Here is a 13,861-nt window from a genome sequence, read left to right on the forward strand (position 1 = left end):
CTCTGAAGGGGAGAGAACCAAGGCTCCTGAAGGATATCAGCAAGGCTGCCTCCTTCAGCCACGCTTCCCCAACACTCGTCCCACCACCAACTCAAATACTGACACCCAATGGAATCATTACACAGAAACATAGGAACAGGAGTAGGCCATTCAGCCCTTCAAGCCTGATCCACCATTCAATGACATCATGGCCGATCTCTCATGTAAAAAATGAGGTCTGCAGATGCGGGAGATCACAGTTGAAAATGTGTTGCTGGTTAAAGCACAGCAGGTCAGGCAGCATCCAAGGAATAGGAAATTCGACGTTTTGGGCATAAGCCCTTCATCAGGAATTCCTGATGAAGGGCTTATGCCCGAAACGTCGAATTTCCTATTCCTTGGATGCTGCCTGACCTGCTGCATGATCTCTCATGTAACTCCAGCCACATCCCTTTATATCTTTGCTTAACAAAATAAATCAATTTTAGATTTAAAACGAATCACTGATCCGGTATCCACAGCCATTTGTGGACAAGAGTTCCAAACCTCTCCCGATCTTTGTGTGTAGAAGTGTTTCTTAATATCTCTCCTCAATGGTCTGGCCCTAATTCTCAGACTGTACTCCCTAGTTCTAGAACCCCCAACCAGTGGAAATAGTTTATCTTTATCTAGCCTGTCTTTTCCTGTTAATATAGTGAAGCCTTCGATCAGATCACCCCCTAACCTTCGAAATTCTAAGGAAAATAGGCCTACTTTGCATGATATCTCCTTGTAACCCCTGAAGTCTAGTTATCTTCTGTGTAACTTGTGTTGAACCGCTTCCAAATCCAACACATCTTTCCTAAGATGTGGGGCCCAGAACTGTTCACACTATTCTAAGTCAAAAAGTGTGGCGCTGGAAAAGCGCAGCAGGTCAGGCAACATCCGAGGAGCAGGAGAATCGACGTTTCAAGCATGAGCTCTTCATCAGCAATGGTGATCACAAGGTCTTCAGTAATTTAATGTAGAGGGTAGTGCGTGTCAGAGGAAAAGTTGTAGGCCGGTACAATTACAACATTTAAAAGGCATCTGGATGGGTTTATAAATAGGAAGACTTGAGAGGGATATGTGTCAAATGCTGGTAAATGGGACGACTTCACATTGGGATATCTGTTGGGCATGGATGAGTTGGACTGAAGGGTCTGTTTCCATGCTGTACAACTCTACTACTCTATGTAGCCTTCTGTCAAGATATTCAACATGCAAAACAACCCATCCAATATCATCTCTTCGTATGGGGCATTGCACTTTGCTGAATTAAGTAGCCAATAGCTTGATCAAAGAGAGAGCTTCTAAAGAGCATGATAAAGAAAGATAGAGAGATTTAGGACTTCAATTCCACAGCTCGGTGTCTCGACTGTTGAAAGTCTATCAGAAGTAGGGATTGTGTGCACAAATCAGATTGGAGAACAGAAGCTTTAATAGGCTGGAGAACATAACAATGAAAGGGAGAGATTTGGAAGGGAGGATTAGATTTTTAAAATTGAGCCTTTGCCAGTTGGCAATCCCTGTAGCTGAAGAGACACGTACATGAGTACAACATGCTGAGAGTTAGGGTCTTGGATGAGTCCAGTGACCATGATATTTATGTCAAAAGTTCACCTTGCACTTTTTGCCTAACATTGAAACGATGAAGAGGACATAAGATGAAAGTGAATCCAGCCAAACAGTTCCCAGTAAGAACGACATACATCCATCATTAGCTGATTGTGTAATCAAATGCTAACTAAGTAAACAATACTTTTTGCAAGGCAAAGTTAGCTCATCTAAAGAGTTGAAGCAAGAGAAACCACACTGGGATTTTGAGTTGCCTGTTACCAAACAACATTGAGAGATTGTGAAAGAGAATGGAGTTGACTCCAGTTAGTTGTATATAAACTTCTAAATGTGAAGTGGCTTCTCAACTCTGACCACATGAGCTGAACTATCATGAATGTGTCACAGCTGGTGAAACAAATCTTTTTTTTTCATTCAGGAAGCACTTCTCCGGAGAATATATAGTCAAGATCACACAGTGTATAGTTGAAGTGCAATTGGATAAGACACTGATTTAAAAGGAGAGTGAACTGTGGGAAAGTTGCTGTTCTGACTGTACCCACATAGGACTCGGAAATTACAAAAGTGTGCGAAAACTGAAATGTTCCATGATTAAGTCAAACCATTTTGTCAAATAAAAACAATTTTATAAATAACTCAACCTTTCTAACAAAGTTGACTGTCCACACAGATTTTGCCAGTGTTTTTGTTGACTGGAAAGCTCCTGTAAAGGAAATTACAAGCAGTTTATCAAGTAACGTAGTATTTACCCTTCAGTGTTTTATGCATTGGTATCAAGAAAAGAAATTTTTTTTCAATCATTAGACATGGGATGCTGCTGGCTGGCTAGCATTCCTGATGAAGGGCTTATGCCCAAAACGTCGATTCTCCTGCTCATCGATGCTGCTGGACCTGCTGTGCTTTTCCAGCACCACTCTCTTGACTCTGATCCCAGCATCTGCAGGCCTCATTTTCTCCGAGCATGCATTGCCCATCCCTGGTTGTTCTTCTCTGGACTTGTTTTTATATGTTGCTTTGCATGAGCTCAGGACTTCAGTGAAGTGTTACTATGTGGGAAACCGAGAGAAAATTCCAGAAACTTCTAACACTTACCTTAACTTCTGACCAGTTAACTCTGTAATATAGAGTAATAGACAATCCTGAAATCTACTAATTAGGTGGTACAACAGGGCACTGGGAAAACTTCAATACAATCTGACAGAGTCTACATGGTTTTGCGAAAGGGAATTCATGGTTGTTTCATCAAAGTTCTTGAAAGGAATAACAAGCAACATGGCTAAAGTTGAACCTGTGTATATGATAGATTTAGATTTCCAAAGACATTCAACAAAGTGCCAAATCAAAATTTATTACACAGAACAAGAGCCCATGGTGTGGAAAGTAACATTTTGGCTAGCTAACAGGAAACTGAAGTTAGATATAAATACCTAACTCATTTCTGAGTTGGCAAACTGTCACATAGAAAACATAGAAACATAGAAACTTAGGAGCAGGAGTAGTCCATTCGGCCCTTCGAGCCTGCCCCACCATTCAATATGGTCATGGCTGATGGTGCAATCTCAATAACCCATTCCCACTTTCTCTCCATATCCCTAGATCCTGTTAGCTGCAAGGGCCAAGTCCAGCTCCCTCTTCAGCATATCTGGTCACAACAGTTTCCTATGGGACAGAATTCCGCAGGAACACAACTCTCTGAGTGAAGGAATTCTTCCACATTTCCAACCTGAATGGTTTACCCTTTTTACTAAACTGTGACACTTAGTTCTAGACTTCCCCAACGTTGGGAATATTCTTTCCGCATCTAGCCTGTCTAGCCCCAATCAGGATTTTATATGTTTCTATGAGACCCCCTCTCAGTCTTCTAAATTCCAGTGAGAACAAGCCTACTTGATCCAGTCTTTCCTCATACATCAGTCCTGCCAATCTGTGAACCAGTCTCGTGAACCTTCACTGGGCTCCCTCAATAGCAAGAATGTCCTTCCTCAGAGTAGGAAACCAAAACTGCACACAATTCTCAAGGTACTGCCTCACCAATGACACTATATAACTGTAGCCAGACATCCTGACTCCAATACTCAAATCCTCTCGCTATGAAGGCCAGCATGCCATTAGGTTTCCTCATTACCTGCTGTACCTGTATGGCCACCTTCAACAACTGTTCCACCACTGGTGAAACCATCTGGTGTGACACAGGAACAGTGCTAAGGTCTCAACTATTTGCAAGCTACATCAAATAATTTTGATGAAGGGACCAAATGTGTGGTTCCTAATTTTGTTAAAAGTAGCTTGGAAAGTATGTAGTGGAGTGGACATAAGGAATCTACAAAGGAGATAGCGAGGTTGGCAAAAGGTTAATCGATGGAGTATATTGTGAGAAAATCATTTATAGGAACGAGAAAAACATCTAACTATTCAAATTGAGAATAAACACAAAACTCTGAGAACAAAATAAGATCTGAGGAAACAAATACATTGCAGCGGCCGAGTTGTATCTATGATCTGGAAGCGAGTGATCCAGAATCTCAGGCTAATGGTGGACGTGGATTCAAACCCTACTGTGGCAGATGGTACAATTTAAATTTTAAAAACTATCTGGAGTTAAAAGCAAGTGTAAGGGTGACGATATCAATTGTCATAAAACCCAATATGGTTCATTAATGTCCTCCAGGCAAGGAAACCTGTCATCCTTACCTGATCTGGCCTCCATGTGACTCCAGACCTAAAGCAATGTGAAGAATGTGAGGACTGCAGGTGCTGGAGATCAGAGTCGAAAGCATGGTACTGGAAAGGTACAGCCAGTCAGGCAGCATCTGAGGAGCGGGAGAATTCATGTTTCGTGAGGCATATGCTCAAAACGTCGATTCTCCTGCTCCTTGGATGCTGCCTGACTGGCTGTGCTTTTCCAGCACCACACTCTTCCACCCACAGCAATGTGGTTGACTCTTAGCTGTCCTCTGAAATAGTGCGAGCATGTCTCTCAGCTCAAGGGGCAATTACTGGTGAGCAACAAATGCTGGCCCAGCCAGTGACATCCATATTCCATGAACAAATTTTTTTAAAATGAATCACAAAACATTAGCATGCAGGTACAAGTGATTATAGGAGGACGGCAAGTGGAATGCAAGACGAACAAAATATAAAAATTATGATTTGCGTTTTGTGACAGTTGTACAAATGCTGCTGAGATCACATCTAAAGAGTATTGCACACACATTGGACCACCTTATTTTAAAAATGTAGATAATTGCACTAGAAGCAGGGCAGAGAAAATTCACTTAACTAATTCTCAGGATGTGGTGTTTTTGTTTATTCACACATGGGCCACACTGACTGTCTAGCATTAATTGCCCATCCTTAGTTGCCTGTAATGGCTTGCTAGGCCATTTCAAAGGGTAGTTGAGAGTTAGCCACATTGCTATGGATCTGGAGTCACATGTAGGTCAGAACAGGTGAGAATGGCAGATTTCCTTCTCTGAAGGACATTAGTGAACCAGTTAGGTCTTTTCCAACAATCAACAATGGTCTCATGGTCATCAGTAGATTTTGAATTCCAGGTTATTATCAAATTCAAATTCCATCTGCCATGACAGGTTTCGAACCCAGGTTCCTGGAACATTATCTGAGTTTCTGAATTAATAGTCTAACGATAATACCATTGGACCATCACCTCCCTGAAAAATCACTTTATGAGGAAGGTTTTGATAGGTTGGATCCCTATCCATTAGAGGTCAGAAGTGTGAGTGGTGATCTTATTGAAATATTGTTGGATCCTAAGGTACTAGTAAAAAGTGAGGTCTGCAGATGCTGGATATCAGAGCTGAAAATGTGTTGCTGGTTAAAGCACAGCAGGTTAGGCAGCATCCAAGGAACAGGAAATTCGACGTTTCGGGCCAGAGCCCTTCATCAGGAATGAGGAGAGGGTGCCAGGCAGGCTAAGATAAAAGGAGGGACTTGGGGGAGGGGCGATGGAGATGTGATAGGTGGAAGGAGGTCAAGGTGAGGGTGATAGGCTGGAGTGGGGTGGGTGCAGAGAGGCCAGGAAGAAGATTGCAGGTTAGGAGGGCGGTGCTGAGTTCGAGGGAATCAACTGAGACAAGGTGGGGGGAGGGGAAATGAGGAAACGGGAAATATCTGAACTCAGATCTCCCTCGAATTCCCTCGAACTCAGCACCGCCCTCCTAACCTGCAATCTTCTTCCTGACCTCTCCGCCCCCACCCCCCTCCAGCCTATCACCCTCACCTTGACCTCCTTCCACCTATCACATCTCCATCACCCCTCCCCCAAGTCTCTCCTCCCTACCTTTTATCTTAGCCTGCCTGGCACACTCTCCTCATTCCTGATGAAGGGCTCTGGTCCGAAACATCGAATTTCCTGTTCCTTGGATGCTGCCTGACCTGCTGTGCTTTAACCAGCAACACATTTTCAGCTCCTAAGGAACTAGACAGAGTTGATGCAAAAATAATAGGCTAAATTTTACCAGAAATTGGCTAAGTATCAATGTTAATGCATTCTATGGACAGTTTCTCTCCACAAGCTTGAGTGGACATTCATAGAATCATAGAGAAGAAGGCCCTTTGGCCCATCACATGTGCACTAGTAAAAATCTAAATCTACACTAGTCCTACTTTCCTGCATTTGAGTTTGAGGGAAATCTGCTAGGGAGCTAGAAACATTTAAATGCTGCTGCCAATTTGAAATGCCACAATTTAGGATGATAATCTGTTCGCCGAGCTGGGAATTTGTGTTGGAGTACAAATTCCCAGCTCGGCGAATAGAACCACAACAACGCGCACCCGAGCTACAAATCTTCTCCCAAACTTTAAGATGGTAATCATTTAAGAACATTTTCAATGCAGTAGCTTGATTTCCACATTGATTTAATGTTTTAACATCCGCTGTTCCTTCAGTGTCCTCTTCCAGTGTCTTCTTGGTATTGAACCAACAGACCATATAATAACACAGGCAAATTCTTGAAATATTTAGAAATTTAAAGATAAGAAAATCTGTCATATGATTAGATTAGATTAGATTAGATTCCCTACAGTGTGGAAACAGGCCCTTCGGCCCAACAAGTCCACACCGACCCTTTTGAAAAACAATAACTTCTACTGTGAATCAAATAGACACACAGGCATTGAGAAAACATTTCAAACAAAAATGAAGTTATTTCCAGGTAGTAAAGCCATTAATCAAACAATATTAGCACAACCCCTCCCTGTTAAAACTTGCAAAGGAATCTCCACTGGGCTATTAATCTATTCTTAATGATGACGCTATGTGACAAATGCATCAACAGAACAAGTTGAACAGTTGCCCAGACATTAATTTTGTGCCAATGGAGGGCCTAACAGCTATGAATTGCAATGACCTAATATCCATGTTAATAGAGGTGGACATTCTAAAATGTTGGTTTTACCTTCCACCCACTTCTTCCACAAGCTTGGGCCGGCACCAGGGCAAATCTGGATGGGTATATGAATATGAAGGGTTTAGAGGGATATGGGCCAAGTGCTGGCAAATGGTACTAGATTAGGGTGGGATATCTGGTTGGCACAGACAAGTTGAACCGAAGGGTATGTTTCCGTGCTGTACGTCTCAATGACTCTATGAATCTATGTCTCTAACATGGTGGTTCAGTGATTAGCATTGCTGCCTCACAGCGCCAGCAACCCGGGTTCAGTCCCAGCCTCAGGTGACTGTCTGTGTGGCGTTTGCACATTCTCCCCGTGTCTGCATGGGTTTCCTCTGGGTGCTCTGGTTTCCTCCCACAATCCAAAAATGTGCAGGTTAGTTGAATTGGCCATGCTAAATTGTCCACAATGTGCAGGATAAGTGGGTTAACCATGGGAGATGCAGGGTTACAGGGATAGGATAGGTTTAGATGGGATGCTCTTCAAAGGATCAGTGAGGATCCAATGGGCCAAGTGGCCTGTTTCCACACCGTAGGGATTCCGTGAGATGATGCTAACTACAGCCTTTGTCTGATACCAAGGGACCATAATGCTGGGTAATTGAGCCAGACTTTAAGTGCTGGGATCTGATTTGTGGATCCGAAACTGAAAATGGAAATCTGGTCCAAGATGTATCTTTAGAACAGTACTCAAGCTTAAAATCTTTTAAATAAACTCACCTTATCAGGCAGCAGTGTGAGTGAAAGGATTATGAAACAAGCTACAAATCAACTATATTCCTTTCGTAAAAACCCAAAGCTCTATGGATACGGGAAGTTCATGAGTTGAAAATTAGCCCTCACGTGTGTAACATGTTCCTCCAAAAGGCTACTAGAGAGAAGCCCTGATAACTGGAAAAAAAGGACCTGTCCCCAACCTGTAAGAATTGCCTTTCTTTAAATGCTATGTTAGCTCTCCACAACCGCACTGGTTCGTACAAAGAATATGGCCAGATTGGATGAATCTGATGTAGGCAAGGCTGTGACAATCTCAAAACTGAAAACTCCAGTCACAGTATCTCCAAAGTATGGTTCATGCTCACGCGAACGATATTCAGTGAAAGCTGAATGATTTGCATGCCTCACAGAATGACTTTGACATAAAATAGCTGGATTTATTTGCATGGAATTGTTGCATTTGTGGGGGCTGGGGCGGAGGGAAGGAAAAGGAGCATTGAGATCTCACAATCGTTACTCACCAATAATTACTGACTACAGAAGGAGTTATGTTTCTTTGTCAGGAAAGGTTTATCACAAAATCAATTTGTGGAGGAAAAGCCTACACACAGTGAGTATAATTGAGAATTCACTTCTAAATGTTTTTGTAATTCTAGCCTGACTTCGTCACTCTCTCACCGTCTCCCCACCCTCTTTCCCCCACTCATCCCAGATGCTAGTTGTTGAAAGCTATCCAGGAAAAGCTGGGACAGTGTAATTTAGCAGCGTCGGGGCCGGAGGAAAACGCCACTTCTCATGTTTACCAAGCAATTGCAAACATCTGGGAACTGGAGGATCAGCGTGGAAGTTAATCGGAACATCTGGTCCAAAATCAATGCAGGAAATAGCATCCCAAAGGAAAAGAAGTTATGGTAGCCATACCATAGTCTGCAGCTGACCAGTGGAAAATGAAAATGCAATAATCAGGCTCTGTGATACTGTTCCAAGTGCAAAGTACCGGATGCTTTCGTTTCACAATGTAGTCCACTTTTAACTGGTCTTCCGGATGTTACGCTCCTGATTTTCCCAGGTTTTTTTTTCTTTTTGCCAAGCATTCTCTTCTGTTTCTGACAATGCCCCCTCAAACTGTAATTATTCTGTCTTGGTCAACAATGATATCAAAAGAATGGGTTATGTTAGTTCACACCGGGTTCCTGCCTTCAAGGTTGGGAGGTCCCAGTGGGCGCACAGCTGTGACAGTGGAGATAAGTTCCAGGCACAGGTTGTAACTTATGACTTCACAGCTCGAAGCCTAACGCATGCTTAGAGTTTCTGATCTTGCCCAAGGTTGTGTCAAAAGGACAACAATGACGAGTCTGCAACTGACATAAGAAAGACAACGGCTGCTTTAAAGAAATAACAACGTCAGAGGAAAACTGCTCAGTTATTCCTGGCACAATCTTTTATGAATTCAAGAGAAGCCTGGAAAATTAAAAGAATACTCATTGTTTGTTCTGTCCTGGTGTGCAGTTTTTGTAAATGCTTGCTTACAAATTGCAACTGAGCAATATAAGGCATCATGATGATGTTAAGTCAGTTTCTTCATTTAAGTACTTATTTGAAGGGGCCACAGCTTTAAAGTGAGGGGAGATAGGTATAAGACAGATGTCAGAGGTAGTTTCTTTACTCAGAGAGTAGTAAGGGTATGGAGCATGGGGACACCAAACATGAGGGGACACAACTTTAAAGTGAGGGGAGATAGGTATAAGACAGGTGTCAGAGATAGTTTCTTTACTCAGAGAGTAGTAAGGGTATGGAATGCTTTGCCTGCAACGGTAGTAGATTCGCCAAGTTTAAGTGCGTTTAAGTTGTCATTGGACAGGCATATGGACGTACATGGAATAGTGTAGGTGGGATGGACTTCAGATTAGTATGACAGGGTGGCGCAACATCGAGGGCCGAAGGGCCTGTACTGCACTGTAATATTCTATGTTCCATGTTCTATGGTGGCTTAGTGATGTTATTGCTAGACTATTAATCCAGGGACACCCAATAATGGTCTGGGCTCCTGAGTTCAAATCCTGAAGGTGGTGGAATTTGGACTCAATTAAAAATCTGGAATTAAGAATCGAATGGTGACCATAAAGTGGTATGTTAGGAAAGTAACCATTTGGTTCAGTAGTTCCCTTCAGGGGAAGGGAAATGTCTGGTCTTGCCAGATGGAGTTGAGAAACTACAATAGGAAAAACACAGTACATTTCTGGAAGGTCTGTATAGGTCCACGAGCAGTAGTAAGAAAATAAGTCAGGAGTCATAGAGATGTACAGCACAGACCTTTCGGTCCAACCTGTCCATGCCAACCAGATATCCCAACCCAATCTAGTCCCACCTGGGTTAAAGAAGTGGCAGGTGGAATATAATGGGCGAAAAATGTGAGGTTATGTACTTTGGTAGGAAGAAATAGATGTGTAGACTATTTTCTAAATAGGGAAAACTCAGAAATCTGAATGATAAAGGAACTTGAGAGTCCCAGTTCAGAATTCTCTTAAAATTAGCATGCAGGCTCAGTTGGCAGTTAGGAAGGCAAATACAATGTTAGTGGAGAAAGTGAGGTCTGCAGATGCTGGAGATCAGAGCTGAAAATGTGTTGCTGGAAAAGCGCAGCAGGTCAGGCAGCATCCAAGGAACAGGAAATTCGATGTTTCGGGCATAAGCCCTTCATCAGGAATAAGGAAAGTGTGCCAAGCAGGCTGAGATAAAAGGTAGGGAGGAGGGATTTGGGGGAGGGGCGACGGAGATGTGATAGGTGGAAGGAGGTCAAGGTGAGGGTGATAGGCCGGAATGGGGTGGGGGCGGAGAGGTCAGGAAGAAGATTGCAGGTTAGGAGGGCGGTGCTGAGTTCGAGGGATTCAACTGAGACAAGGTGGGGGGAGGGGAAATGAGGAAACTGGAGAAATCTGAGTTCATCCCTTGTGGTTGGAGGGTTTCCAGGCGGAAGATGAGGCGCTCTTCCTCCAGACATCGTGTTGTTATGGTGCGGCGATGGAGGAGTCCAAGGACCTGCATGTCCTTGGTGGAGTGGGAGGGGGAGTTAAAGTGTTGAGTTACAGGGTGGTTGGGTTGGTTGGTCCGGGTGTCCCAGAGGTGTTCTCTGAAACGTTCCGCACGTAGTCGGCCTGTCTCCCCATTATAGAGGAGGCCACATTGGGTGCAGCGGATGCAATAGATGGTGGGTGTGGAAGTGCAGGTGAATTTGTGGCGGATATGGAAGGATCCCTTGGGGCCTTAGAGAGAAGTAAGGGAGGAGGTGTGGGCGCAAGTTTTGCATTTCTTGCGGTTGCAGGGGAAGGTGCCGGGAGTGGAGGTTGGGTTGGTGGGGGGTGTGGACCTGACGAGGGAGTCACGGAGGGAGTGGTCTTTTCGGAATGCTGATAGGGGAGGGGAGGGAAATATATCCCTGGTGGTGGGGTCCGTTTGGAGGTGGCGGAAATGACGGCGGATGATACGCTGTATACGGAGGTTGGTGGGGTGGTAGGTGAGAACCAGTGGGGTTCTATCCTGGTGGCGGTTGGAGGGGCGGAGCTCAAGGGCGGAGGAGCGGGAAGTGGAGGAGATGCGGTGGAGAGCTTCGTCGATCACGTCTGGGGGGAATCTGCGGTCCTTGAAGAAGGAGGCCATCTGGGCTGTGCGGTGTTCGAACTGGTCCTCCTGGGAGCAGATGCGGCGGAGACGAAGGAATTGGGAATATGGGATGGCGTTTTTACAGGGGGCAAGGTGGGACGAGGTGTAGTCTAGGTAGCTGTGGGAGTCAGTCGGTTTATAGTCGATGTCTGTGTTGATTCGGTCGCCCGAGATAGAAATGGAAAGGTCTAGGAAGGGGAGGGAGGAGTCTGAGACGCTCCAGGTGAATTTAAGGTCTAGGTCAAAGGTGTTGGTAAAGTGGATGAACTGTTCAACCTCCTCGTGGGAGCACGAGGCAGCGCCGATACAGTCATCGATATAGCGGAGGAAAAGGTGGGAGGTGGTGCCAGTGTAGTTGCGGAAGATGGACTGTTCCACATATCCTACGAAGAGACAGGCATAGCTGGAGCCCATGCGGGTGCCCATGGCAACTCATTTGGTTTGGACACAATATTCCAAAAGTGGCTGAACCAATGTCCTATTCCTTTGCAACATGATGTCCCAACTCCTATACTCGATGTTCTGACCAATAAAGGCAAGCCTACCAAATGCCTACTTCACTACCCTGTTTACCTGCGAGGCTAGGATCCGGGGTCACAGCGTGAGAGAGGAGGAATGACCCTTCAGAGTTGAGTTGAGGAGGAATTTCATCAGTCAGACAGTGATGAATCGATGGAATTCATTGCTGAAGAAGGCTGTGGAGGCCAGGACCTTGTGAGTCTTTAAGACAAAGATAAATAGGTGCTTAATTAATAAGGGGATCAAGAATTATAGGTAGGAGGTAGAAGAATAGAGTTGAAAAATGATTGAATAACAGACTCAATGAGCTAATCCTGCCCCCACATCTTATAGTCGAGAGTGTAGTGCTAGAAAAGCACAGCAGGTCAGGCAGCATCCGAGGAGCAGGAGAATCGACGTTTCGGATATAAGCCCTTCATCAGAAAGCTTCTTGATGAAGGGCTTACACCAGAAGCATTGATTCTCCTGCTCCTCGGATACTGCCTGACCTGCTGTGCTTTTCTAGCACTACACTCTTGACTCTGAGCTCCAGCATCTGCAGTCCTCACTTTCTCCTGCAGTTTTTGGACAAACACATGTACATAGGATGATAGGAGCAGGAGTATACCATTCAGCCTTTCGAGCCTGCTCTACCAATCAGTAAGGTGATGGCTGATCTGTGGCTGAACCCCATTAACCTGCCATGTGTCCATACCTCTAATACACTTACTCAGTAAAAATGTGTGTATCTTAGATTTAAATTTAACAAATGAATTTACATCTACCACATTTACAGAAGATAATTCCAAACCTGTACAACCCTTTGTGTGGAAATATTTTCACCATTTGTGAGAAGATTTGTAGCTCGGGTGCTCGTTGTTGTGGTTCTGTTCGCCGAGCTGGGAGTTTTTGTTGCAACAGACAACAACTCACCAGGACAAAGGACCCGATACCCAGCATGAACAAAACCAACAGAGTGTACAAAATCCCATGCAAGGACTGCACAAAACACTACATAGGACAAACAGGAAGACAGCTAACAACCCGCATCCATGAACACCAACTAGCCACGAAACGACACGACCAGCTATCCCTAGTAGCCATACACTCAGATGACAACACGAATTCGATTGGGACAACGCCACTATTATAGGACAGGCCAAACAAAGAACAGCCAGGGAATTCCTAGAGGCATGGCACTCATCCACAAATTCTATCAACAGACACATTGACCTAGACCCTATATACTGGCTACTGCAGCAGACAGCAACTGACAACCAGAAGCGGCAGATTCAAACCACTATAAATGCCGGAGGAATCAGCACAGAAGCGCTTCATAGGAGGCTCCCAAGCACTGAAGATGTCACCTAGAAAGGGGACAAAACGTTTGCAACAAAAACTCCCAGCTTGACGAACAGAACCACAACAATGTTTTCACCATCCACCCTGAATGACCTGGCCTTAATTGTGAGACTATGCCCCAGTTGTAGAATCTTCAACCAGCGGAAATCATTTATCTTTATCTCCCCTTACGGCCTAATTGTGATTCCAACCCACAGCAATATGGCTGACTCTTAAGTATCCTATGGACAAAAAATGCTGGACCAACCAGTAATATCCATATGTCTTGGATTAATAAAAGTAATTAGCAAGACTTGAGCAGCTGATTCTCATGTTTGACAAATTGATATTTGTCACTTTAAAGCGTTTTAGGAGCAAAGACATTGTCTGTTCATTTTTGGCTAAATTATCTTTCTTTCTTTTAATTCATCCACAGGATGAGGGCGTCCTGCCAAGGCGAGCATTTATTGCCCCTTCCTAATCGCTCAGAAGGTATCTAAGAGTCAACTCCATTGCTGTGGGTCTGGAGGCACATGTAGGCCAGACCAGGTAAGGATGGCGGTTTCCTTCCCTAAAGGATATTAAGGAAACAGATGGGTTTTTCTAACAATTGACAATGGTTTCATGATCATCATTAGACTTTTAATTCCACATTATTA

The 13,861-nt window shown here is 44.2% G+C and overlaps 1 long non-coding RNA gene across 1 annotated transcript; it reads left to right on the top strand.

The window, feature by feature from the left end:
- The first annotated feature begins 8,171 nt into the window (after positions 1-8,171).
- LOC132821422 (uncharacterized) lies at positions 8,172-9,192 on the top strand. The gene is made up of 2 exons (XR_009645315.1): positions 8,172-8,313; positions 8,416-9,192. It is a non-coding gene; the product is annotated as an uncharacterized LOC132821422 (long non-coding RNA).
- The last annotated feature ends 4,669 nt before the right edge of the window (positions 9,193-13,861 follow it).

Source organism: Hemiscyllium ocellatum, chromosome 13 (genome assembly GCF_020745735.1).
Source record: "Hemiscyllium ocellatum isolate sHemOce1 chromosome 13, sHemOce1.pat.X.cur, whole genome shotgun sequence".
In the NCBI taxonomy this organism is placed as follows: Eukaryota; Metazoa; Chordata; class Chondrichthyes; order Orectolobiformes; family Hemiscylliidae; genus Hemiscyllium; species Hemiscyllium ocellatum.